Source organism: Panthera onca, chromosome A1 (assembly GCF_046562875.1).
Source record: "Panthera onca isolate mPanOnc1 chromosome A1, mPanOnc1 haplotype 2, whole genome shotgun sequence".
NCBI lineage: Eukaryota > Metazoa > Chordata > Mammalia > Carnivora > Felidae > Panthera > Panthera onca.
The window spans coordinates 78,299,976-78,326,094 of NC_138339.1; the positions used below are offsets into that span (position 1 = coordinate 78,299,976).

A 26,119-nucleotide genomic window follows, 5' to 3' on the forward strand; every position below is an offset into this window, starting at 1 on the left:
GCAATTAGAAAGGTATGATATTCTTTAGTCTCCTTGGTGACTAATGTCCTTTAAAAAACAATCAGTAAATTGGGGCATCTGAGTGGCTTAGTCAGTTAAGCATCTGACTCTTTGTTTTGGGTTAGGTCATGATCTTATGATTTATGAGATAAAGCCCTGCATCAGACTCTGTGCTGGCAGTACGTAGCCTGCTTGGATTCTCTATTTCTCTCTCTATCTGCCCCTCCCCTGCTTGTGCTTTCTCTTGCTCTCTTTCAATATGAATAAATAAATAAATAAATAAATAAATAAATAAATAAATAAATAAATGTTTTCGGAAGAAAAATAAAAAACAATCAGTAAAAGAAGGATTATTTTTATTTTTTTATTACTTTTTATTTTTTTCACGTTCATTTTTGAGAGACAGAGCGTGAGTGGGGAATGGGCAGAGAGAGGGGAGGCACAGAATCTGAAACAGGCTCCAGGCTCTGAGCTGTCAGCACAGAGCCCAACACGGGGCTGAACTCAGGGACTGTGAGGTCATGACCTAAGCTGAAGTCAGATGCTCAACCCACTGAGCCACCTAGCCACCACATAACATTTATTTTTATATAACACTATATTATAACTATACTGAAATTAAATTAAAAATTTAATAAACAGCTATTTTTATAATGTGAAGAAGTTATATAATCTTTGTGTTTAGAGTGTATGAAGAAGACATTATATATACTCTAATATATAACATATTTTGTATCTTTTTTTAGGAGGGGTATGTTTCATTAAAATGAACAAACAGATGAAAATAATGTGGTTGGTACATGAACCAAAGAGAATTAAGTATATGGAATAAAAAGATACTTTGTTGTTTCTAATAAACATTTAAGAGAATATTCATTACCTTTTTTAAAGTTTTATTTATTTACTTTGAGAGAGAGAGAGAGCCAAAACAGAAAAGGGGCAGAGAAAGGAGAAAGGGAGAACCCCAAGCAGGCTCCATGCTGCCAGCACAGAGCCTGATGCGGGCCTTGAACCCACAAACCATGAGATCATGACCTGAGCCAAAACCAAGCATTGGACACTTAACTCACTGAGTGATGCCCCTATTCATGATCTTTTTAATAATTTTCTTTAATGATATGGCATAAGTTATGTTTTCAAATAATATTTAATTTAAAAAAAATAGAGCAACAGAGGGGAGCCTGGCTGGTTCAGGCAGTTGAGCATCCGACTTGGGCTCAGGTCATGATTTTGCAGTTTGTGAGTTCCAGCCCTGCGTCGGGCTCTGTGCTGACAGCTCATAGCTTGGAGCCTGCTTCACATTCTGTGTCTCCCTCTCTCTCTCTCTCTGCCCCTCCCCCATTCACACTCTGTCTCTCTCTCCTTCAAAAATACACATTAAAATTTTTTTTAATTAAAAAAAATAGAGCAACAGAAATAACTGCTCCTAATGTCGCCTGCCCCCTTTTTGTTATTTGCAGGCATAAAGTCATACATCAGTAGCCTTGTGGGTAGATGCAGATACAAGTAATGTAATGCACCATTTTAATTTAAATGCAAAATATTTATTGCTCTTACATAAAGTCAATAACATCCATACTAGTGAATAAGTGCTTCTGATCCAAATCAATTTTTTAAATTACATAACAATTTATTATAGCTCATAACTTTATATTTCTCTAGATACCGTATAAATCTTTGAAAACAATTAGCAAATCCAAAAGCACTTTGTACATCTATGAATTTTTAATGCTCCTTTACATGCCATCTTTATTCCAAGTTGGAAAAAATAATTCCTTTAAATGTCCCATCTCTCTCCAAACCTTTTAACTTCCTGCAGTAAAGGCAGCCATGTAGAACATAAATAATATTAATTTTCATGGCCTATGAATCAGATAACAATATGAATGGATTTTCAACTGTTTAAAAGGCCTCCCAGTCACATCTGCCTCCTATACAGCCATTGGCTCTATATATGTATAAAACAAACTTCGTAGATGACATGAAGGCCTGTGAAGAAATGGCACATCATACCGACTCTAAAGTGTTAATCATTAAAAAATAAGGGAAGAGTTTAAATACTTGATGGAAGCAGAACATGGTGGTAATGAAACCTTTGCTTCATATGGTCAAAAAGTGTATATGTTCTTCAGATTCAAATTATACATTTTGCTACGAAGTGTCTTCACCAGAGCCCAGCTTGTTAGCAAGACTTTACAGCACGAGTTCAGTTGTTTCAGGGCAGAGTTGTAAATGCAGATTTAGCGCTAGTTAAGGAACATGATGAATACCAACTCCATCAAATAACCAATGATTAATATTCACTTTTGACCATTATTGAATAGTTGCTTTGTTTTTATTTTTAGTAGAGACTTTTCGTGAACCTTTCAGAGAAAATTGTGCTCAACTATTGTTTGTAACAATAAAAGAGCAGAATTCTGTGTGTGCACTTCAGGGGAATTTGACATGCTGGTTATATCTGATGAATTGCTGAGCTTGAGATGTAGATGAATCATAGCTTTTGCATCTTCATTCTCACTTGATTTTGGCTGGAGGAAGTACACGTGTGACTTAATAGGGTTGTTACAGGTTAGAAATGTCAATGAATGATAGAATGGTTTGGGTCCCAAATGTTGCAATAAAATAGAGTTTGAATCATATGAAAAGGAGAGGCTTCAGACTTTTTTTTTCCTAAAGAACTTTCTGTTGGCACATTTCCTGAGAGAGGGTGACCCAAAGCTACCCAGAGTGGGGAAGAAGGGCCAAGAGCACAAGCCTCAACCAGAATGATGGTCACGATGGAGAATATAGACAATATCATTTCTTTGATTTCCAGGTTTGAGAGCATTGAGTGACATCATCAAATCCAAACGAGAACTCTCCCAGTGAGCATAGTCAGGACTTTGAGACAGTCTCTCAGAAAAAGATAACTTTGTGGAGGTTTTCTTGAAGAAGAATAAGGTAGGTACTTCTATAATGTTGTGTTTTAGTTTTAGTTTTGTATTTTGTGGTAATTTTAGATTTACAGAAAAATTGGAAAGATAGAATTCTCTATCTTATCTCATACACTCTTCATCTAGATTTTTTGCCAATTATAAAATTTTACAGCATGATGATATATTTTTATAAAACTGAGAACCAACATTTGTGTACTACCATCAGCTAAACTCCAAACTTGATTCACATTTCCTCATATTTTTTCCAATAGTGCTCTTTGTCTGCTCCAGGCTCCATCCACAATAGCACATTATATTTAATTATTAATTATAATTTCTCCTTTGTTTCTTCCAATCTGTGACTGTATTTAAGTCTTGTTTGTTTTATTATGACCTTGACAATTTTGAAAAATATTTAAAAATTTAAGGTTTATTGTCTTTATACACATATTACAAAAAGACATTTGAATTATGATCTATCCTTCCATTTCGTCAGACAATCTGTAGCTAAGCGAGAACTAGGGAAGTCTAGCAGTAACTGAAGAAGATAGAAATAGTGCCTCGCTGTGGATGTCAACAGGACAAAGAAAATTTTTAAACAAAAGATAAACTGTAGGCATTGTATATGGGTCCAATTATTGGGACATGAGAAGAAAATCACAGAAGTTACAAAAAAAAAAGAAATAGAAAGTGAATGAGGTCAACAAGATAGATATATGTGGTTTAGATTATAAATAATTTTATACTAGAATTTTTCAATATAATTCTGTCATTCTGAATTTAGTACTGCTCCTTTTTAATTTCTTTGATTTCACATCATATTGAGAGTTCTGGTAAATTGTGCATCTCTTCTATTTATTAGATATATTGCAAAAATGGTAGCAATAAAATAGAGCAGATGGTAGAGAATAGACTTGTTTAGAGAAGAAAACTGAAGATTATATAGTAGTGAAGGAATGGTAAGTCTTGTACTTCTTCATTTCTGTATGCAACAATATTCTCCCTTTATTTCTAGAAATAGTTCTTCAAGGCAGTGTTCATTGAAATTGATCTTATGAAATAGTTCAAACTCCCATGCATATAAGTTATTAATGTAGAATTTTGTATTATCTGTCCAGTACTGATTGACAATGAAATATGTGTTTCAGATTCATCTGTTTCCTCCACATTGTTTTCATTCTTTAAGTCACTTGCCTCAGTTCAAATGCTATTACTTATTCTTTTATCTGTTTAGAATTATTGATGGAGATGGATGGCACTGTCAAAGACAAAATTCCTCAGACAATTAAGAGATGATTTTATTGGGCCACTGCAATAAGCAGAACAGGCTATATCTGAAAATCGAAGTGTCTCAGAAGAGTATTTTTTGCCTTAGCAACTTTTATAGTGAGGGGAAGAAAGCTATAGTCAGGGTGCTTTACACTCAGAGTTATTTTGTATGTAGGGGGGAGTGTCAGTCACTTATTTGAATGGGAAATGTTTATCTCTGTGTCGAGCTAGTTTCTGGGGGACACAGCATTCTAATTCTAATTACTCCTGGGACAAAAAACATGACAGGAAGGATGAAAGGGGAAGGAACTGTGTCTGGCTTTGTCATTAGGTATAGGTAAAGGGAAAGGTCTGTTTTTGATCTTGTTTATACCTTTCATAAAAAAATATTCACATGGCTTTATTTTTTCCACTAAATATTCTATCATTACCTGTGCTGTGCAATACCATATTTAAGACTAACTGTCTCATGCATAATCGTATTTTTAAATTCTGCCAGGTATATGAGGACAGTCTAGATTGTCAAGTATCTTCACAAATGAAGCAAAGATGACTGACTACCTGTCAGAAAAAAAAAAGATCTCTCTTTTCTAGAAAAATGAATAATATGAGGTCCATAGAGTTTTGGGATTTGTATTTTAGGATTTCATATTGTTCAAATATAAAAATAACTTCAATTTTCTGGGAATATGTAGTAGCAAGTGTGCTATTTGGAAATATTCGTTTCTGATAATCAGAGCATTTGCTATGTCTAGTACTACTGTCTGTATCTTGTTGATATTTTACTTTCAGGTATTTCTTTCCAAAGTTATCTTTTCCTAAATTTTCAATTCAGCCTATAATTCCTGACTTTTCCATTTTGCCTGTGGAGTTTCCTACTAGCATCTTAAAAGGTTTTAAAGCAATAGATTTCCATAGTAATTATTGAAATTAGCCTTACTTTATTTTATGGATAGTTTCCATCTCTGTGACTCACTTATTTTATAATTGGAAGTTTGTACCTCTTAATCCCCTTTGTTTTACCCATTCTCTTACCCTCTGGCAACCACCAGGTGGTTCTCTGTATTTAAGAGTATATGTTTCCTTTATTCATTTGCTTTGTGTTTTAGATTCCACATAGAAGTGAAATCATATGGCATTTGTCTTTCTGTGACTTGGTTCACTTAGCATAGTACCTTCTATGTCCATCCATGTTGTTGCAAATGGCAAGAGTAATGCCATTTGTATGGCTGAGTAATGTTACATTGTGTGTATACATGCGTGTGTGCATGTGTGTGTACACCACTTCTTTGTCCATTCATGTACTAACAGACCCTTAGGTTGCTTCCATACCTTGGCTATTGTAAGTAATGCTACAGTAAACATAAGGGTGTATATATCTTTTTTAATTAGTGTTTTTATTTTCTTTGGATAAAAACCCAGGAGTGGAATTACTGGATCATATGGTATTTCTGTTTTTAATTTTTTGAGAAACCTCCATACCTATTTGAACAGTGGAAGCACAGTTTACATTCCCACAAACAGTGAACGAGTGTTTTCTTTTTCCACTTGTTATTTCTTGTCTTTTTTTTTAATTTTTTTAATGTTTGTTTATTTTTGACAGAGAGAGAGAGAGAGAGTGAGCATGAGTTGGGGATGGGCAGAGAGAGAGGGAGACACAGAATCTGAAACAGGCTCCAGGCTCTCAGCCATCAGCACAGAGTCCAATGTGGAGCTTGAACTTATGGACAGCGAGATCATGACCTGAGTGGAAGTTGGTCCCTCAACCGACTGAGCCACCCAGGTGCCCCACTTGTCTTTTTGATATTAGCCAGTTGGACTGGTATGAGTTGACTATATATCTATATCTATAACTATTTATCTGTAACTATATATATATATATATATATATAATTTTTTTTTTTAAGTGTTCATTCAGGTCTGCTCATTTTTAAATCAGATTTTGTTTTTTTGGTGTTGAGTGGTCTAAGTTCTTTATGTGTTGTGTATATTAACCTTCTATGAAGTATATCATTTACAAGTATCTTCTCTCCTTTAGTAGGTTGCCTTTTTGTTTTGTTGATGGCTTCCTTTAACTGTGGAAAAGCTTTTTAATTTGGTATTATCCCAATAGTTTATATTTGTGTTTGTTTCCCTTGCTTTTGGAGACATATCCATAAATATGTTGGTAAGGGATTAGCCATAGTTTATAAGATTTACATATGTATGTTGAAGGATTGTATATAAAGTGTTGAGTACATTTATAAGTGTTGAAACTACCCATAGTGTGAGTCCAGATTACATTACTAAACAGATCAGGTTTGAATTTTAGAAATGGCTTTGGTGATTCTCATTTGCATAAAGCTGTGTCCTGGAGGGGATATGCCCAAAGAATAAGGCATCTGTTACTTTGGATATAGGGGGAGAGAAAATGTTCCCTCCAAATCATCCTTTCTTGGTTTTAAGGGAAATATTAGAAGCACTAGTAGATGAAGGAAGTTGTCTTTTCTAGAACTTCACAAATGCTAGATCCTATTTTAGTTTGTATCCTAGAAATTTCATCTAAACACAAATAGAGTTGACCTTGGATATAGTCTATGAGTATGAATAATTTATTGAGAATTTGAATAAAAAACTAGGAATGACTTCCAAACCACCAAATAGTGCCCCTACCTTCTTCCCCCCCAACAAGAAATGTATTTGGTGTTATATAAAGTATCATTTACTTTGGAAAAAAAATTTTCACTCATAGGCATTTTGGCAATTTAGAAGAAACAGTTTTACTAAAAAGTAAACAAGTGTTAGTACCTAGTATTTAATTTGTGTGGAGAAGACTGTCTGGTTTAGACAATATTTTATCTTAATCCAATAATATAGTGAATAATGATAACTATCAGATGATAACTGATGCTTAAAAAGGCAGATGAGGCCTGTGTAAATCTATATTTAGATATAATCTCTGTATGGTGAATAATTTGAAAACTTTTTCTGTGACAGGTAAAGAAATCCATATCACATATATATTCATAAATATAACATGGAAAATATTAAGGCATATATACTTATTCAGATATTTCTGCATTCTCTCTACATAGTTCTGTTTCCATTGTCATTTGATATGGAGAAGTAGAGAAAAGTGGAATAATCGAGGAAAAGCATATTTGGTTTACGTTAAAAGGAAATTAAATCTGTTTATCAGAGAATAGCTAATATCTGCAAAGTGAAAGGAAAGAATTACAGACAGATGACAACTCAAGTTTTAATTTGGGGTAGACACCAAATTTGAAGGAGCAGCCCTTGAGATGATAAGAACTTTGAGGGAAAAACTGTCCAAAGACCAATTTTACAACAGTAGTGCCTTGTTTAAGGATGGAATGTTACAGTTTCCAAACTTCCTTTTCAAGCACATTGCATCAATGTTACATCATTTTAAAGTCTTTTGGAGCTGAATGTATGCTCCTTTAGAATGTGACACACTGTTAAATGGGGCTTACCAAGAAAATATGAAGAGAAGAATAAGTTACAAAAATGAAGCAATTATTAAGAACTGCCCCCACCCCCACCAGTACCACAAAGGTGTAAGAAAGTTCCTTGTGTTTGCGTCTCTCCCACAGCACACCCTTGCCACACTGTGGAATTCATGCTTGTGTAGAATGTACATGTAGGTGGGAAGACTCCAGTGTGGGCCTATCAAAGAGAATAATTCAGTTCTTCCTTTACCTGCATCACTTTATCCAAAAATATAAACTTGAACTGAAGTAATTAAAACTGAAAAATGGAAGAAATTGAAGAAAGATGCTCTATTCCCTGATAAAACCCAGCCAGGATCTGGGAGATGCCACTGGAGAGACCATTAGTGGCATTGATGCTGCCGGTTACATGTCACAAGGATGTCCAGGAGCCTAAAGAGAAAAGTTACATAAAATGCAGTGTTGAATTTGAAACAGAGGATGATATTTTGCCTTCAATATTTGGAGACTAAATGATCATTTAGTTTTGATGCAAAAATATTTTGGGGTGTTGGAGAGCAAAATGAACACATGTGCTGCAGTATACCTGGGGAATTTCTCAAAAGCCTACCAGAATACAGTAAATAAAAGGAGACAAATGCTCTAACTCAGCATTCTTAGTGAAGAATTTAACAATAAATCTGATTCCTATAAATGGGGAAAAATACATAGTTAGAAAAGTATGACTAAAAAAGTGAAGCCAAACTTCTCAGTGAAAGTGGAAAAACGTGAATGCTTTTTAACTACAATAGTATCTACTCCAACTATATTAAAATTGACATGTGAGCTAAAATGAAAACAGTTTCTTCAGAGCACTTTAGGAAGAAATTATATAGTTATTTAAATACAAACAGGGAGGCAGAATTGGGTTATACCAGAGTTATCAGGAAATAAAAAATGCAGAGAAGAAATAGGCAAGAAACTCAGTGAGACAGAAGAACAATATGGAAATAGACCCAAAGAATAGGAATTTTGTCGACAAAAGTTAGTGGTGAAAAAATTTTATTAAAAAAATATATAAAAAATTTTGTTTAAATATTTTATTCAAAATTTTTTATTAAAAAATATAATGTTAATAAAAATGCTTAACTCTTTGGGAGAAAAATGAAGCTGGATCCCAAAATCATTCAAATAGATAAATTAGCCGTTCAAATGACTAAAGTGCACAATTTCTAGAACAGTGCTTCTAATGTGAGAGCTGCTAATTTCATATGGCTTTTGAGAACTTCAAATATGGATGGTGTAACTGGCAACTCAAGTTTTAATTTTATTTAATTTATATTTGAATTAAAAACTGATATTTGATTCAGTTATTAGAAAATATTTACACATGATTGGAAAAACTTGAAATGTCATCTAAATTTTAAACTGTAAATTGTATAAAATTAAAATACACATCACTAAATTCCACACCCGAAACCAGTACTACACTTAATGTTAACTAATGTGAATTTAAATAAAATCTTGGAAAGAAAAAAAAAGAAAACAAAAAAAAATGAAAAGTAAAATACAGATCAAGTATTTCCAATGAAAACTTTACAATTTGTCATGTAAGTCTAAAATATGCCAATCATAAAATACTACAGGATATCTCATTAATAACTGTTACATTGATTACATGTTAAAATAATAATTAGGATATTTGAAATAAAATATATTATCAGATTAATTTTACTTGTTTTACTTTTTTTAATGTGACTACTAGAACATTTTAAATTATATGTCTGGCTCACAACATACTTTCAGTTAATGCTATTCTAGATAAAACACAGTTTTAATATGTTTATGATCCTAAGGTGGAGAAATCCTTTCAACCAGAAATGAGAAATGATTTAATCAGAAATTATTTTTCAATGCTTTTAATGATAAAGCTACAAAGTGGAACAAAATACTTTTGTTTTGCAAAATAATGACAGAAAAGAAAGGGAGAAATAAAAGTAAGAAAACCAAAGTATTTTTGAAAGCAACTCTATTAATGTAAAAAAGCCTCAACCAAGATTTAGAAAATAGGCCAATTATGAAAGGATATAAGTCAGCAATTGAGAGTAAAATAGCAGCAATTAGAAATATTAGTATATACACAGAAAGACATATAGCATCACCTGTAAATAAAAAAAAAATACAAATGAGATAGCAGTTTTTAAGCTATGAGATACCTGATAATTGAGAGAAAATGAGAGACAGAGGAAAAAAAAAAGAGATAAGTTAGGGAGTAGATTCATGGCAACTCAACACCTTTAGGGTCAAAACTGACAGCTATACAAAATAAATTATAAACAATAGATTCTAGATGTAGAAATATGTCATAGGGTTATACTTAAAAAATATGCTTATATACAATAGGATACGTTTTGCAAAACTGCATATAATAGCAAAGTAAGTATAACTGAAGTTTAATAAGCAGAAATTATTTAAATACATTCTGGGGTGTGTGTGTGTGTGTGTGTGTGTGTGTGTGTGTGTGCGCACATTTATATACAAAAACAAGTTATGTCTTTACTATGCTGATTTGAAAATATACCCAAAATATACTATGGCAAAAGGCAATAGATGGAAGGTTTATAGTACAATGTATATATACTAAAAGAAAAAAGTTGTATAAAAAATCTATTTGTTGCTATCAAAAGATAGGCACTTACATGTATTTACTTATTTATCTAGCTGTCTGTTTCTTATTGTGGAATGCAAAAAACATGTGACAGTAGGTACACATATAAGAATAGGGAAATGTGGGAGGGAGTATGGAATTTTCCTTTTCATTTTAGACATTTGAATTTTAAACATACCCATTTATATTTTCAAACTCATCAATACTGATTGATTATATGAGGAGTGGGGACTTTTTCCTCTTTAGAGTTCTGTATTTAAAAGACCTTAATAGTATAAATAGTTATAAAACTTGCTGTGATTTTAATTGGTGAAAATTACTTTATGAGTTTATTAACAACCTCATGATTTATCTTTTGATCTCCTTGAGAAATATCATTACTTCCTTGTATCATGCAAAATATGTTTATTTTATACAGGCCTTGCATTCTCATTATATTTTCTTACCTTTCACAAAATCCAATGTCACTCACTTCCTGCTAGCCTACTTATACATTATTTAAAAGACAATAAATATTCACCACTCTCATGTTCTTCAAATCTGGTGATATTTTAAAAATATATTTTTCTGATGAAGCAGAATTTTTAGGATATATTGCAAAGATTGTTTCAGTGTACAAAGAAAAATAGGTTTGTAAATCTTACTCCATACATTTCAAATTGTTGTGAGAGTGCCTCCAGTTAAAGATAACTAAATGCACATGGTTTTGTTTTGTTTTTTTAATTATTTATATATTTAACTAATCCCTACCCACATGGGGCTCGAACTCACAGCCTCAAAATTAAGAGTCACATGCTCTCCAGACTGAGCCAGCCAGGCACCATGCTAAATGAATATTATAAAGAATATTCATAATATAACCATATAATGTTTATGACATTTCAAACCCAATTATTTGAAAAGATTTATAAATAGATGAGAAAACATTAAACATTTATGAAAAAATATAATATTTTCAGTTTATTCAGTAGTGTAGGTATTAGCAGATATTCCCTAGATTATTAATTTAAATAATATGTACTAATGACATTATTGCAACCTGAAACGTAGAAAATTGTTCAAAGGCAGTTGTTTTCATAATAGTCCATAAAAATAAAATAACTTTAATATTGAAATGGGTATTGGAACCTTAATAGAATGAGTTCTAAAAATTAGACCAAATATAAATAGAGAAGAGAATTTAAATAGAAACCTGTTTAAGACTAGGATTGAAGCAATAGCTAAATGATCAAATCCCTGAAAGTAAGCGGACTTAGAGTAAAGGGGAGGACAATACCATTTCATTAATCAATATTAATGAAAAAGAAACAATAGAATCTATCAAAAGAGCAGGATCATAGATTCTTTACAATACACTAAAATAGCTTTGCAGCAATATTAGATAGGAAACAATTTATTTTCTAATAGGATAGGAATATAATAAGTACAGTATAGAAGAAGAAATGGGCCATCCAAATTTAATAACCTGGATAGTAATATTGGTGAGACAATAATACTGAATCATACTAGTTTCTGCCTTTATTATCATTAGTCACAGGTATCTTGAATGTGTTGTGAATTCAGGGAAGTTTTATTCTTATCTAGACTCTAAAGAAAACATTAAGAATTATAAAAGGCTTGTTTCCCAAGTTTAATCATGCTTAATTTGATACTTCCCTTTTTTCATTACACTTATTAACAGCTGAATCCAACCAGATGATATGTATTTATAAATCCATTCATCAAAATATACCTTTCTGTGCACAATAAAAACAGTGTAGTCCACTGTGCAGCTAAATTGCTGTATGAAAAAAAGAACTGGTACTTGTATATACATTTTCTTTCCTTCTACCTTAGAAGCCAGATCAAAGCCTTTTATGTTATGTGATGCTGCTGCCACTCAGGGCAGAGCAATGAACTCCTTAAAATTTCATACCTGCTAAGTTAGTGATATAAATGTCAATTTAGTTTAGCTGAAACAGACTTTTGTAACCAAAAGCAAGGATTACTGTCAGTAAAAAGTATGTCCTGCTAGTTCTTGCAAGTAAGTGGTTAGTTATGGAAAACATTAAGTGAATTGAATGAATCATTCTCAAAATGTAGTCAGTGAAATTCTATAATTTCTTATTGACTGCTTTCCAGTTGGTATTTCTGATATTAAATTATAAAATGTAGAGTCTGTTCGCAACTTCTGTTATGTTAGATTATCTATCCTCAACCAAAATCTCAATTTTCCTGGCTTGAATGTTGCCATTTACTCATAGTCATTTTAGGAGAAGAAAAAATGAAAGAAAAAAAAACACATAAGCAGACATGATTTAGGATTTTAGGATCCAGGCCATCAAACGTATTCTGTGCATGCATGTGACTATCAAACTGTGAATTCTGTAGTATAGCTTGGACAAAACCTTCTATGACTATGTAATTTTAAATCTGTCAAAGAATGTACATTTCAGGAAAGAGATTAGCAAAGATTGACTTTTAAAGGTATTGAAACAATATTAGAGGTACTTAAAGACAAGATTTCTAGGAAATATAGAAATATAGTAATGTGCAGGGTTAATTACAACTCTTGCATACTTTATTTCATTTTACTGGTGAAAATTTTTTGTTGTAGTTTTCCTTGGTGTTTTTGTTTTGTTTTGTTTTTTGCATTTTCATTATTGAGGCAACTGACCTACAGAAATACCAGGGGATCTAAGCTATCGGTGGAAATTCTATGTGGTAAAAGTAAGGGAACAGTCAGTGCTACAATGGCCTGTCTGAATAATTCAGGACCTTTGAATTCTCAAGAGAGGATTGTTGACTGATTATTTCTCAGTGTAGAAAGGTGATTGCATGGAAGCAACAGTTTTATCTCTTCCTAAAATTCCCTACCATTTACTTTTTTTGAGCTTTTTCTCCATGTGAGGTTAAGAACAGATTCAATCTGGACATACAGTTGATTGAACAATTTTTATGTATTAAACACTAAATAGATGCAGAAAACATATATTCCATTTGCAGTCCTCCAGGAACTACACTCCAATTTCAGTCTGGATTCAGCCAGGAAAACACAAGCCACTCTACATTGAATATAGAATGAAGCCTTTACCTGACTTTGCAGTTGCTTGAGGAGTGAAATTTAGGGAAATTTTCCACCAGTTTTTCGGGGTTATGCCACAGAAGTTCACAAAAAGTTGACATTGAGGTTTTTCTTACCTGAGGAACTAAACCAGAGTTCCTCAAGTGTCTGCCCACAAGCTGCTACATTCCTTGAGGACTTTTGAGAGGCTCCCACAAAATGTTAAGTCTGTTCCAGAGAAGAGGGTGGTTTTCAAGAACTTGTCAGAGTGCTATGGTGAACTTCATCTTTGCCTGGGAATAATTGCTTCCCCTTCACCCCAGCCTTCCCTCTCATAGGGAAATCTTATCCAGTAATCATATAGTGAAGAGGATTCTGGGAAATGTAGTTTCTATTTCGCAGGTGAAAATGGTGCCTAATTGACCCCAGATGGTCCTGTATTATGCACATATTTGTGAAATTACCATCTATGCACACCCATTTTATGCATATTTAACACCTGACCAAAAGTAATAATATAATGTTTTGCATAACTTGTCAGAACTGTCCGTGTATAGTCAAAGGGATAATCATCTTCCGACAAAGGGAAATAGAAAATCCCATATGCCATTTTATTTATTAATCTCTGGATAATGTTCATTTCTTTTCCAGCTCAGTCACTATCCCTCTTTGGTATCTTGAAACTTAAAAAGTAAAATATAAATTCAATCTCTAGTGATACCATGTACATTAGATAATATGAGAACCACAGGGAGAAAGATGAAAAAATGGATTTGTTATTATTTACAAAGTTACATGTACATAAATACAAAGAAAAAAATATGCATAATCACTACAGTCCTTCCCTTTGCAAAAAGTTGCATTGTCCTAGTTGGCAATTAAAACTTCCCTTTTCACTGCTGTCCACATTCCCTCCTCTTCAGCTAGCACAATAGCCAATCATAATTCTTTGCCTGGTGCATCCTCAAATTAATTGCCAAAAGATCATGTGCCCTAAGTAGTGTTCCCTGTGGGAAGTAGTTCCATTTTTTCATTACTTTTTTTTTTAACCAGAAAACACAGATGTAGTAAGAGAATCTCCTAGATTCCAGGCCTATTTCTCTCTGCCTCCATTGAATAATAGAACTCCAATTAAGACAAATCAACTCAGTTAATAGAGTAAATCTCTTCTCTTTACCTAATGTTCAAGTGACAGAAGGAAAATAAAATGTGTAGCTTCTGGTTAAATGGAATCAATCTTGAGTCCCTTAGTTCAAATAACCTTCCTCTTTAGTAACCATGACTCCAGATCATCATAGCCTAATGTTGTGAAGATAGGATACAAAACTTCTGCTGATGGGAAATTAAGTTTGTGATATGAACAATTGCTGAGATAAAGAACACTATCCTACTGATCGCTGGTACAGAGCATATAACACATCCAAGAGGACACTGCCCAGTCACGCTAAGTGTTTATCCTGCTGATTCTCTTCTTCAAATATCCCTCAGCTCTTTAGTATCTTTAAGGTTGTTGTGTATATGACAGGGCTTAGAGTAAATGATGTCATGTGATCATGAATAGGGCATTAGATAAGGCAGGAAAAGCATTAGATAAGGCAGGAAAAGCATTAGATAAGGCAGGAAAAGTTGACATTGGAGACAGAGCAATACCCAGAATGAATATTTGTTCTGAGGGAATGCAGATGCTGTTATTTCTAACATGAAAGTATACAAGATAATCAACTTCCTATGGAAGTTAATAGACCTGGTATCAAGTGACAGGTTTGTCCCAGGGAAATGGTGTCATGTTAGGAGCTTATAGCTAATGACAACTACTGGCAAGTGAGCTCTAGTTAAGTTAACTCTCAGATAAAGGAAGTACTATGTTTTAAAGTCTACAACTAACTTCCTGTCACCATGGCCACTTTATTCAAGAGGCCACTGAGAAACCAAAGAGGCTTCTGGGAAGAGAGGCTATCAAACATTCATCTTTTCTATCTGGATATTTATAGCTTCTCTGTTGTGGTTATGATTTCTGTCTATACTAAGATGTCCTTTTGCTTATCTCCTCCCCTAAACTCTTATCACTAATTTATGAATTGTGTTGTTTCCTACTCTATGGCATCCAACCAGCAAATGGGTAGTGGCTTATGGATCATTGTAAATGATTATGGCCATCTGTTTTGAACTTTTGTCTACTGAAATTCTCCTTCAGCACTAGTGTTTAAGGATGTCTTTCTATTTTGTTGCTATTTTCTACCTGTAGGTGGGGAAAAGTTCAACTTTGTTTTCCTTTAGTCTACTGATTATAGGGAGTTCCTCATGAGATCATGCATGTGGGCTAAAAAGGGAGCTATTAATCAGAAGTAGAAGCCATGAGAGCAAGACTTATTAGGACTTGGAATGTAATGACACTTACTTATTCCTCATGGGGTTCCTTGAGCTTGATCTTATGTATCAGACTTTGATTTGATTATGGAATAGTTCTTAAGTTGTAATATTATGTACACATAGGGAATTATATTTGAGGTCAGTTGTTTGTGCTGTTTAAATATTTTAATTTTGACAAAGTTTTGCAAAGGTATTTCATTCTTTTCTACTTATGTAGATAATACAACAGAACTATGATTAGAAAAAGTCAAGAATTTGAAGAATAATTGCTGCTATCTTTCAAGAAAACATTACCTTAAGGGTACTGGTAGTCCAAGTAATTGTGAGATTAGAAAAACAAATCCAGATACATAGAAAAATTTAAAAAATACAGAAAGAAAGCATTCCACTACTCTGCGAGCAAATTAATGATAAAATTGATCAGAATAAAAGGGGGGAATAATAAAGATGAATTAATTAAGAGGCAGTAAAACATAAAACCAATGAAGACCAGTGAAACAAACATATTCTGTCAATAGGGTTTTCAAGAGGAAGCAAATAGCACCATCAGATGTGAGTAAAGTTAAAAGGGTGACTAATGGAGAAAAGTGTACCATGAGAAAAGCTGTGACCTTGAGGTGACTGATGCAGTTAGCCTGAAGTGACTCCACATAGAGGATCTGGCAAAATAATCAGCATCATTCTCTTCCTTCCTGAGATCCAGTTCTAAGGAGCCTGGTGCTTGGGAAAAACAAAACAAAACAAAACAAAACAGAGAAAAGGGTGCTCATTGATTTATTCTGTCCTGGTTTGCTTCTTATAGAGAGAAGAGTATAAAGTAGTAGGGAATGGATCTAATGGGGCAAATGGAAAATACCTTTGGAAAGGAATCTCTAGTGAATATCAAATGATTTATCTGTTTCCATACCTCTCTGCCTGAGGGGAACACAGCTTAGATGAAGCAAATTCATATCTTGAACATAGAGGCTAGGCCTGTGTCACAGGTCAGAGCAACAAAAGAACCTCATCATCTTGTCAATTGATTATTTCATAAGTTGAGGTGAAGCCCACGCTGAGAAAATCTTCCTATACATGGTGTGTCTGAGCTGTCAGGAAAGATAGATTCCTAAGAAGGATGTTAGACTCTGAGACTACTGAGGTGTAAGTTAGTAGTCAGATCACTCAACAAGTAGTGAGATCATCCTTGAAGAATGAAACTAAACAAAGACTACTGGAGTCAAGAAAGAGGAAAGAATCAAAGGCCTGAGACTAATTTAAGTCGATAGGTCCATTCATGATTGAAGCTTGCTGTAACCACAAATCTCTTAGTTGCCAGTTGTGTGAAGTAATATATTCACATTTCTTGGTTAAGGTAGTTTAATTTGGGTTTTGCTCACAGAAATTGATATTTGAAAATAGAATATATCAAGGGAAGGACCTTAAATGTGAAGTTGTCTTAGTTGACATTGGAGACAGAGCAATGAGAATTCCTTCATCTTCACTTGGGATGTCTATAGTCCTTAATGCAAAACAATTGAATTGTTGCCCGATGTGTATTTGGAAATCAGGGAGTATACTACTGAGAGTAAAGTGTAGAAAAACGTCTTTCATAAATATTTGTAAGCTATTTCTTATGTTTTTCAGTAAAGTTTTATAAAAATTGAAACATTTTCTGTCCGTGTTAACCACCTGTAATCTGAAAAGGAATAAGATCTGGGTTTTTATAAGAGGTCCTTTCAGCCTGTGGTCAATAATATACATTAAGTGATTAATCATGTTATCTTTACTAAGAAAAGCAAGTCCTTTACTACCAAATAAAATTCTTTCCTTTTCAGTACCAGCCAGGCATCAAGCTTTCTTTATCATTTCCTCAACTAGTGAGCAGTGTTTATTTGGTGAATTTATTTCTGGCACTTGAGTATTGTCCTTTGTTGTTGTTGTTTTTTTAACTTTTGAAATGTTTTAGTTATTTTTGAAGGAGAGAGAGACAGAGCATGAGTAGGGGAAGAGCAAAGAGAGGGAAACACAGAATTCGAAGCAGGCTCCAGGCTCTGAGCTGTCAGCACAGAGCCCGATGTGGGGCTCGAACTCACGAACTGTGAGATCATGACCTGAGCCGAATTGGACGCTCAACCGACTGAGCCACCCAGGCACCCCTTGAGTATTGTCTTTTGAGCTTTGATGTATTTTTTAAAATTTTAATCTCATTTAAATAAAAACTTAAAAAAATAAATAAAATTTTAATCTCATTACCTTTCTATGTTCAGCAGCAAAAATGAGTCCACACAATCACAACTATCACATTACCAAAGATGATTGTTTTATTTTGTTGAATATTCTATTTTGCTCTATTTCTACCTATTAACTGCATCAAATGCTTTTAGAGGTAGGGGTGAGAGAAATATAAATAAGTATATTACAGTATTTTCTTTATACGAGTCACATAATCAGCAGTGTTCTGCTTACAAACTTATTTTGACATCATTAATTAAAAAACATTAGAAAACCTCTCATTATAAATTGGCTTGTTACTTCTCCCTAAGAATTTAAACATGTGTAAGTGTATGTGGGAATACTTTCATTTTACTCTGAATAAATATAAAATGTGATTTAAAAAAAAAACATTGATATAAAGAAGAGACTGCTTCAATATGAATATCAGATAAAGTTGTCAGATCAGATGAGTCCTAGTAACAGCCTTGGCCAATAGATTTTGGATGATGGATTCCAGAATAAGTTTAGTGGAGCCAGCCCAGGTTATCTCATCCACTGATAGCAATAATTATAGCTTCAGTGAATACGTAAATCCTGTTGCAGAGATGAACAGATTAGACTCCCAGAACTGATGCCATTGTAAATGCATTTGATTAAAAGTAATAATTTTCTGATTATGATTTGATATTCCATGTAGCTCTGCCTATTTGTATAGCTGGGTTCAGGTACTTTGGTAAAATATGGTTAGTATTCTGTTTTCATATGCCAATCTTCAGGTTCACTTATGTGAACCATTCCCCAGGTAGAAGGCCCATACTTGTTTGATGAAATTTGGTTTTTGACTCTTCAACATGAGGACCATAACTTAATTGTGGTACAATGATAAAATCACCAGGGCAAATGTGTGTTGGATGAGAGCTATTTATCACTCCCTGCTTCTCAATACAAGACTATTATTCACCACCCTCTTGCCTTCCTCCATTTAACTTCTTTTTTTTAATTTTTTTTAACGTTTATTTATTTTTGAGACAGAGACAGAGCATGAACAGGGGAGGGCCAGAGAGAGAGGGAGACACAGAATCTGAAGCAGGCTCCAGGCTCTGAGCTGTCAGCACAGAGCCCGACGCGGGGCTCGAACTCACAGAGCAGGAGATCATGACCTGAGCCAAAGTCAGATGCTTAACCGACTGAGCCACCCAGGCACCCCTCCTCCATTTAACTTCTAACCACAGCAAGGGGAAACATGTCTTGGTAACTGTAACTAGAAGAGGGATTCTTAAAAGCAAAAGATTACTTTCTCTCAAAGTGATTCAAATAAACTATGTTCACAAGCTCTTCTGCTCAAATGTTAGTTGGAAAGAAATTTGCTACAGATGTGCAAATAATTTCTCCAATTCAGTTAAATTTATAGTTGGATATAGCATATAAGCTCTATCTATAGGGTCTATAAGCAATATTTGCAAGCCTTACTCCTAGACTAATGAATAGAGTCTTTGAAAAAATAGCCATAGTTTTGGCTTTGTAAGGTACAATTTATTTGTACAATTTTAATTTATTTGTAATCAAAATCTGACAGGGTGTCAGAAAATACTAGGCATTGTTTCAACAATAACAGCCAAATTCTGTGACAGTAGATTGTATTGCAAGAAGAACTAATATATCTAATATATGATAGAACTATGTTCTAATCTACCTTTTGATAACCTTTGCAATCTTTGAAATATTCCATAAAATAATTTTTATATGAAGTACAAATTTCTATTCTTGAGAAGTATAAGCAGGGTTGTTTTGGTAAATGTTTAATAACTAGTTATGGGGTGGGGAGAAGATCCAACTTATACCATTTGAAAATTTGTGTTAATCAAATATTTCTACTGTAGCTGAATCCAAACTACTAATATATCATCAGTGAATGTGGAGTTAGGAAAAGACATGTACCCAAAGTGCTCTCATGAATCAGAGTCATTTGGCCTCAGCACATAAGTGAATAAGATAATTTTAATATGGAACTGGATATATTTTTATCAAGAAAAAAAGATCCAAGCTTAATATACCATAGAGAAGTAATAAAGACTAAAATATGGGGATTATAGGTTTACTTAAATTGAATTTTAAATAAAATGATTTGGATTGAAAGAAATATATTAGAATATTTTTCTCTGGCTCATTCATTTTTCTGCTGAAGAAAGGAAGTTCTAAGGTATACAGAGACTGGTTAGTTGAAAAAGCTTGAACTATGGCTAATTTTTCATATGCTTACAGTGAAAAAAATAGACTAAAAAAATAAATAAAGATTTAACACATCAAGTTTTAGAGAGCCCTGAAAATGTGTTATTCTGAAAATCCAAGTTCAGTGACCTCTTCCTTTTAGGACTAATGATTATACTTTTTGATAGAATAAAAATATTATGGATGAGGTGAAGAGTTCTGGTTCCACATAATGTGGAGTAAACACACTCACCATTTCTCCTACTGTAAACAGCTATAAAACCTGGACAGAATGCATGGAACAGCTATTGGAGGGCTCTGAAAAGTAAACAGTAGCAGGTATATCGAGGAATACAATGGAAATTCAAAATATGACTGGAGAGTGTTGTTTGGCACTTTTCCCCTAGTGCTATACCCTGATTTGCACTTAGTGCAGCTTGAAACCTAGAAGTGAGCATGGAGTCTGAGCAAGTGTGGTCAAAGATAAACCCTCTAGTTTCGGTTTGAGGAAAAAGGGTCTCCTGTCATTCACAGTGAGTGGGAGGAACCCTCAAAAGTTTACTTTTTCTCTGTTCTCCTATGTGTCAGCACCCAAACAAGATTATGATGTAGAAGTAGCAGCAGCAGTGAAAGGGCAGCTGGAGTATCTGAAAATCTAAGGTAGGGAAACTTATTCCAATTAGAGGACCTGGTCCCACTAGGATAAAACAAATCTCTGTCACTATTGTGGTTTTTCCTTATCCATCTTGTCTCTTGAATCACAGTTCATAGCAGATCCAGGAAAATAAAGGTGCAGGCTTCTGGCCAAAATGTAATGAAAAAACAAAACAAAAAACAAACAAAACACACACACAAAAAAAAAACCAAAAAGAAGCATGAGGGTACCACAAGTAGGGGGAGGGGATTATGGACACAGACACACTTAGAAAGCAACCCCTTAGGGTTGTATATGAACTCCTGAACTCACCTCTAAGACGTGCATATGTGAATCTGATCTAAACAACATGCACAGACATTGGAAACTGAACCATGAGATAGACCACTGCCAAGATCCCAGATTAGACAGTGGGTAGGGCACAATGAGACAGCGCTGAATAACCCTGCAAAGATTTGAAAACAACACTTAAAGCCAGGACCCACAGAACTTAAAGTCGTAAGCAACTAGGTTGATTTTCTGTCAAAATAACAAAAATACCAACATACTCTATAGGGTTTAAACAAGACACAGTCTCATAATATACTATTCAAAATGAAAATCAGATGATCCAAAATTGCTTGGCATAAAAAGAGTCAGAAAAATAATTCACATGGAAAAAGATTACCAACAGAATCAAATTCGAGACCACAGATGTTACATTTATTTGAGAAAAACTTGAAAGCAACACTTTGTAAAAATATTCCAGTAAATAAGGACAAACACCTGTCAAATGAATGGAAAGATAGAAATTCTCAGCAATGTAATAAGTGATATAAAGAAGGGAAACATTATTTATAATTCAAATGGAAATTTTAAAAAAGAAAACTCCTTTAGTGTTTTGGGTTCAATAACAGGATGGAGATGACAAAGGTAAGAGTTGGGAACTTAAACCTAAATAAAGTATCCAATGACCAAAAGAGAAAAGATTGAAAAATATAAATAGTATGTCAGATTCCTTTAAGAGACTACCCATGATAGAAAATGAGAAAAAAATTCAATAAGAAACTAAAAATTTTTAAAAATGTCAAAAATTTTTAAAAAGCCTAGAAAAACCCCAAATTTGGCAAAATACATAAATACATAGATTCAAAAAATTAAATGAACCCTAAACAGTATACACAACTGGCAACCTGAGTTCCCAGGTCAAATCCAAAACCAGCTCCCATACACGAGAAGGGCAGAGAGTTGGAAGGAAGGGGCGGACCACTCCAGAGTGATAGGTGATAGGTTTAATAAGGAATGAAAATTACATACAAGGCTACATTACATACAGAACATAATTTTGGTCAAGACAAAAAGATCTGCCCATGAGGATCTTAAAAGTTCATAGGAAGGCCTTAAGAGGGTTCAGGTCATGTACATAGTCTAGATGGTCTCAGTAACATATTACTCTCTCAAGTTTGCATACTTAAAATGGGCTCCTATTATGGAAATGGTGGGCAGAACATACATTCCGAAGTCAGGAGTGGGGGGTGAGGATCCTCTGATTGCCCAGGTCCAGCTCTGGGGTCAAATGGCAATCATGTCCTCTCATGACCTCCTTCAATAATATACAAAGAAATTGATACTAAGACCTATCATAATCAAACTGCTAAAAATTAGAGACAAAGCAAAAATGCTGAAAGGAGCTAGTGGAAAATTTTAAAGTTAACAGCAAAGCAAATGACAGTATAGTTCTCTTGAAAGACTATAGCGGCCAGGAAAATGTAGCACAACATGTTTAAAGAGCTGAAATAAACTGTCAACCCAGAAATCCATATCCAATGAAAATATTTTTTAAGAAGGAAGGTGAATACATTCCCAGATTAAAGAAAACTAAGAGAATCCTTTGCAAGAAAACTTTTTTTTAAAATTGCTATACAATGTTCTTCAGGCAGAAGTAAAATTGTATCAAATGACAGACTATAGATCAAAGAAAATTTTCAACAATAAAAGGGATATTACATAATAAAAAAGTCAATTCACTAAAAAGACATTATAATCTAAAATGTACATGTACCTAACAAAAGGGCTTTAAAATACATGAAGCAAATAAGGATTTAATAGAAAGATGAGACAAATCCAATGTTTTCATTGAGACTTCTAATACTCTTCTTGTAGTAATTGACAGAAATGCTAGAGAAATAATATAAAACTGACAGCACCATAAACCAGATGGATATAACTGACATCTATAGAGTACCTCACCCAACAGTGGAAAATGTTTCCTTTTTTGGTGCACATGGAATATTCACCAACATTTTATCTTGGGTCAGAAAACAGAGTGAAAATAAACATAACATGATTGTGGACAATGACAGAAAAGTACACATTTTATTTATTGCTGTGATTTCTCTTTCTTCTGCTTTTCTACTTCCTATTGGACAATTATATTCATTTTATTTTTCAAAAGTTATGGTATTTAAGATATAGTTTCTTTCTATAATACTTACCTGTTTGGACCTAAGTTATGTGAAAATCGTTCCAATTGCTCATTATCAGTTGTCTGTTTTGTTTACCACAGCTTTCCACTCCTAATTATCTTACTTGGGTTGATTTTATTGTTGGCCAAAATCCAGTCAAGCACTTTCGCCAAGATTTTCTCATGTATACCTTTTTTGAATAGTTTCATCTTTATTACATCACTGTTGTTTTAATAAGCTTACAAATGATTTGATTAGAATATTGGTGTTAAAATTGTTTTGAAAAATTTGCAAACATTGCTCCATTGTCATATGACATTTGCTATTTATGTGGAGGAGACCACCCAAATTGCTCTTCTTTGTGTGTGTGTGACTTAACAAAGATTTATTAGCTTCCAGTTCCGGAGGTGAGATGACCAAAATTAGCCTCATTGGACTAAAACTAAGATGTCAGCAGGGCTGCATTTCTTTGTGGAGGCTCCAGGGAAGAATCCATTTTCTGGACTTCTCCAGCTTCTACTGGTTGTTCCTATTCCTTGTGGCACTCTGTCTTCCTTGATTATTCATCTATTGATGTCCACCTGGGTTGTTTCCATACCTTGGCTATTGTAAATAATGCTGCAGTAAGCCTATGAGTGCATACATCTTTTCACATTGGTAGTTTTATTTTTGGTGTGGGGGGTGGTAAATACAGGGTAGTGGAATTACGGAATCATATGGTGTTTATGTTTTTAATTTTTTGAGAAAACTCCATACTGTTTTGCATAGTGGTTTCACCAGTGTACATTCTCTCCAACAGTGCATAAGTGTTCCATTTTCTCCATATCCTTGCTCACCCTTGTAATTTGTGGCCTTTTGATACTAGCCATTCTGACAGGTTTTGATTTGCATTTCCCTGATGATGAGTGATGTTGAGCATCTTTTTAAGAGTCTGCGAAGCATCTGTATGTCTTCTTTGGAAAAATGTCTATTCATGTCCTCTGTCCATTTGTTTGTTTTCAGTGTTGAGTTGTGTAAGGTATATATATATATATATATATATATATATATATATATATATATATATATACATATATATTTTAGATATTAACCCCTTATTGGATATATCATTTACAAATATCCCATTTAGTTGGTTGTCTTTTCATTTTGTTGATGGTTTCCTTCACTTTGCAAAAGCTTTTTATTTTGGTGTAGTTGAGTGTTTATTTTTGCTTTTGTTTCTCTTGCCTGAGGGGACATATCTAGAAAAATGTTGCTATGGCTGATGTCAGAGAAATTACTGCCTGTGTTCTCTTCTAGGTTTTTATGATTTCATGTCTCACATTTAGGTCTTTAATCCATTTTGAGTTTGTTTTTGTGTATGGTATAAAAAAGTGGTCTAGTTTCATTCTTTTGCATGGCACTGGCCAAGTTTCCTAGCACCATTTATTGAAGAGATCGTCATTTCCCCAATTCTTGCCTCCTTTGTCACAAATGAATTGACTTTATAAGTGAGAGTTTATTTTTGAGTTCTCTGCTCTGATCCATTTATCTGTGTCTATTTTTGTGCCAGAACCATACTGTTTTGTTTACTATAGCTTTGTACTATATCATGAAATCTGTATTGTGATATTTCCAGCTCTGTTCTTTTTCAGGAGTGCTTTGGCTATGTGGTGTGTTTTGTGGTTTCCTATAATTTTAGTATTATTTGTTCTGGTTTAGTGAAAAATGACATTGGTCTTTTGACAGCAATTGCATTGACTATATATATTGCTTTGGGTAGTATGGACATTTTAACAATATTAATTCTTCCCATATGGACATTTTAACAATATTAATTCTTCCCATCCATGAACATGGGATATCTTTCCATTTGTTTGTGTCACCTTCAGTTTCTTTCATAGATGTTTTATAGTTTTGAGAATGTGGCTCTTTTACCTCTTTGTTTCAGTTTATTCCTAGGTATTTTATTCTTTTTGGTACAGTTGTACTTATTTGCTCTCATACAAGGGATTTTTTTAAAGGGATTTACTTTTTATGCCTGTTTTCTCATGAATCTTTTTGTTTTCCTTTAATTTAAAAGCAAAAGTGCAATATCTGATATTAGTTAGTTCTTGCCACAGTAATAGTATATAACCACCTGCACCAAACAGTGGCATATAAGGATAAGCATCATTCATATACCTGAGTTTGGCTTTGGCAACTCTGTCTCAGGCTGTTGATTGCTGGTCGGTTGGGGAGGATTTATTCTGTGTATCTCATTTTGGGATCCGGGCAAATGGGGCCCTGGATATTGGATCATAGATTCCTAAGGCAATAATCATAGGCTTATATAGGACCTGCAGAATCTCTCAAAATCACTTTAGGCCTAGACTGGAAACAAGGCCACCATACATCTATTCATATTCCCAAAACCATTACTTGGCCATACATCAATGGGGCAGAAAGTGGTTCTTTGATATAGGGAGCAGTGAAGGGAATTCTTTGCTGAATAATATGATCTATATAACTCACTATTTATTTTTCTACACCATTTTTTTCTTGTTCTTCAGTGTGCCTTTTTAAATCTACAGATTTAATTCTTTATTTAACAATATTTTCCTTTATGTAATGATCATCTGGTATCAAATTTCTTAAATTTCGACCATTCTCTGCCTTCAGGATTTAAAGCTGATAAGTTTGTCTATGCCAGTATTTTGATTGTTACCTGAGTTTATTCAGTCATTTTAAGGTCATAACATTTTAAAAATGTTTAGTAATCTTTCTTTATCAATTTGTTGATATTGCCTAAATTTATTCTTTTTACCTTATTCATTTCTTTATTCATTTAATACACATATTTTAAGTGCTTATTATATGCCAGGCATCCTTATGGATATGATAGTAACAGTGAAAAAATTATGTCATATACATTTGAATTTTGAAAGTAGTCAAATGAACACAAGTA

At 33.7% G+C, this 26,119-nt stretch overlaps 1 long non-coding RNA gene across 1 annotated transcript in view; it reads left to right on the forward strand.

Annotated features, from left to right (window-relative positions):
• Nucleotides 1-2,822: 2,822 nt before the first annotated feature.
• The window catches only part of LOC132681136 (uncharacterized), a 181,089-nt gene continuing 157,792 nt past the window's right edge, over nt 2,823-26,119 (forward strand). The window contains exon 1 of the long non-coding RNA XR_009610885.2: nt 2,823-2,944. This is a non-coding gene — a long non-coding RNA (uncharacterized LOC132681136). The remainder of the gene's footprint in view (nt 2,945-26,119) is intronic.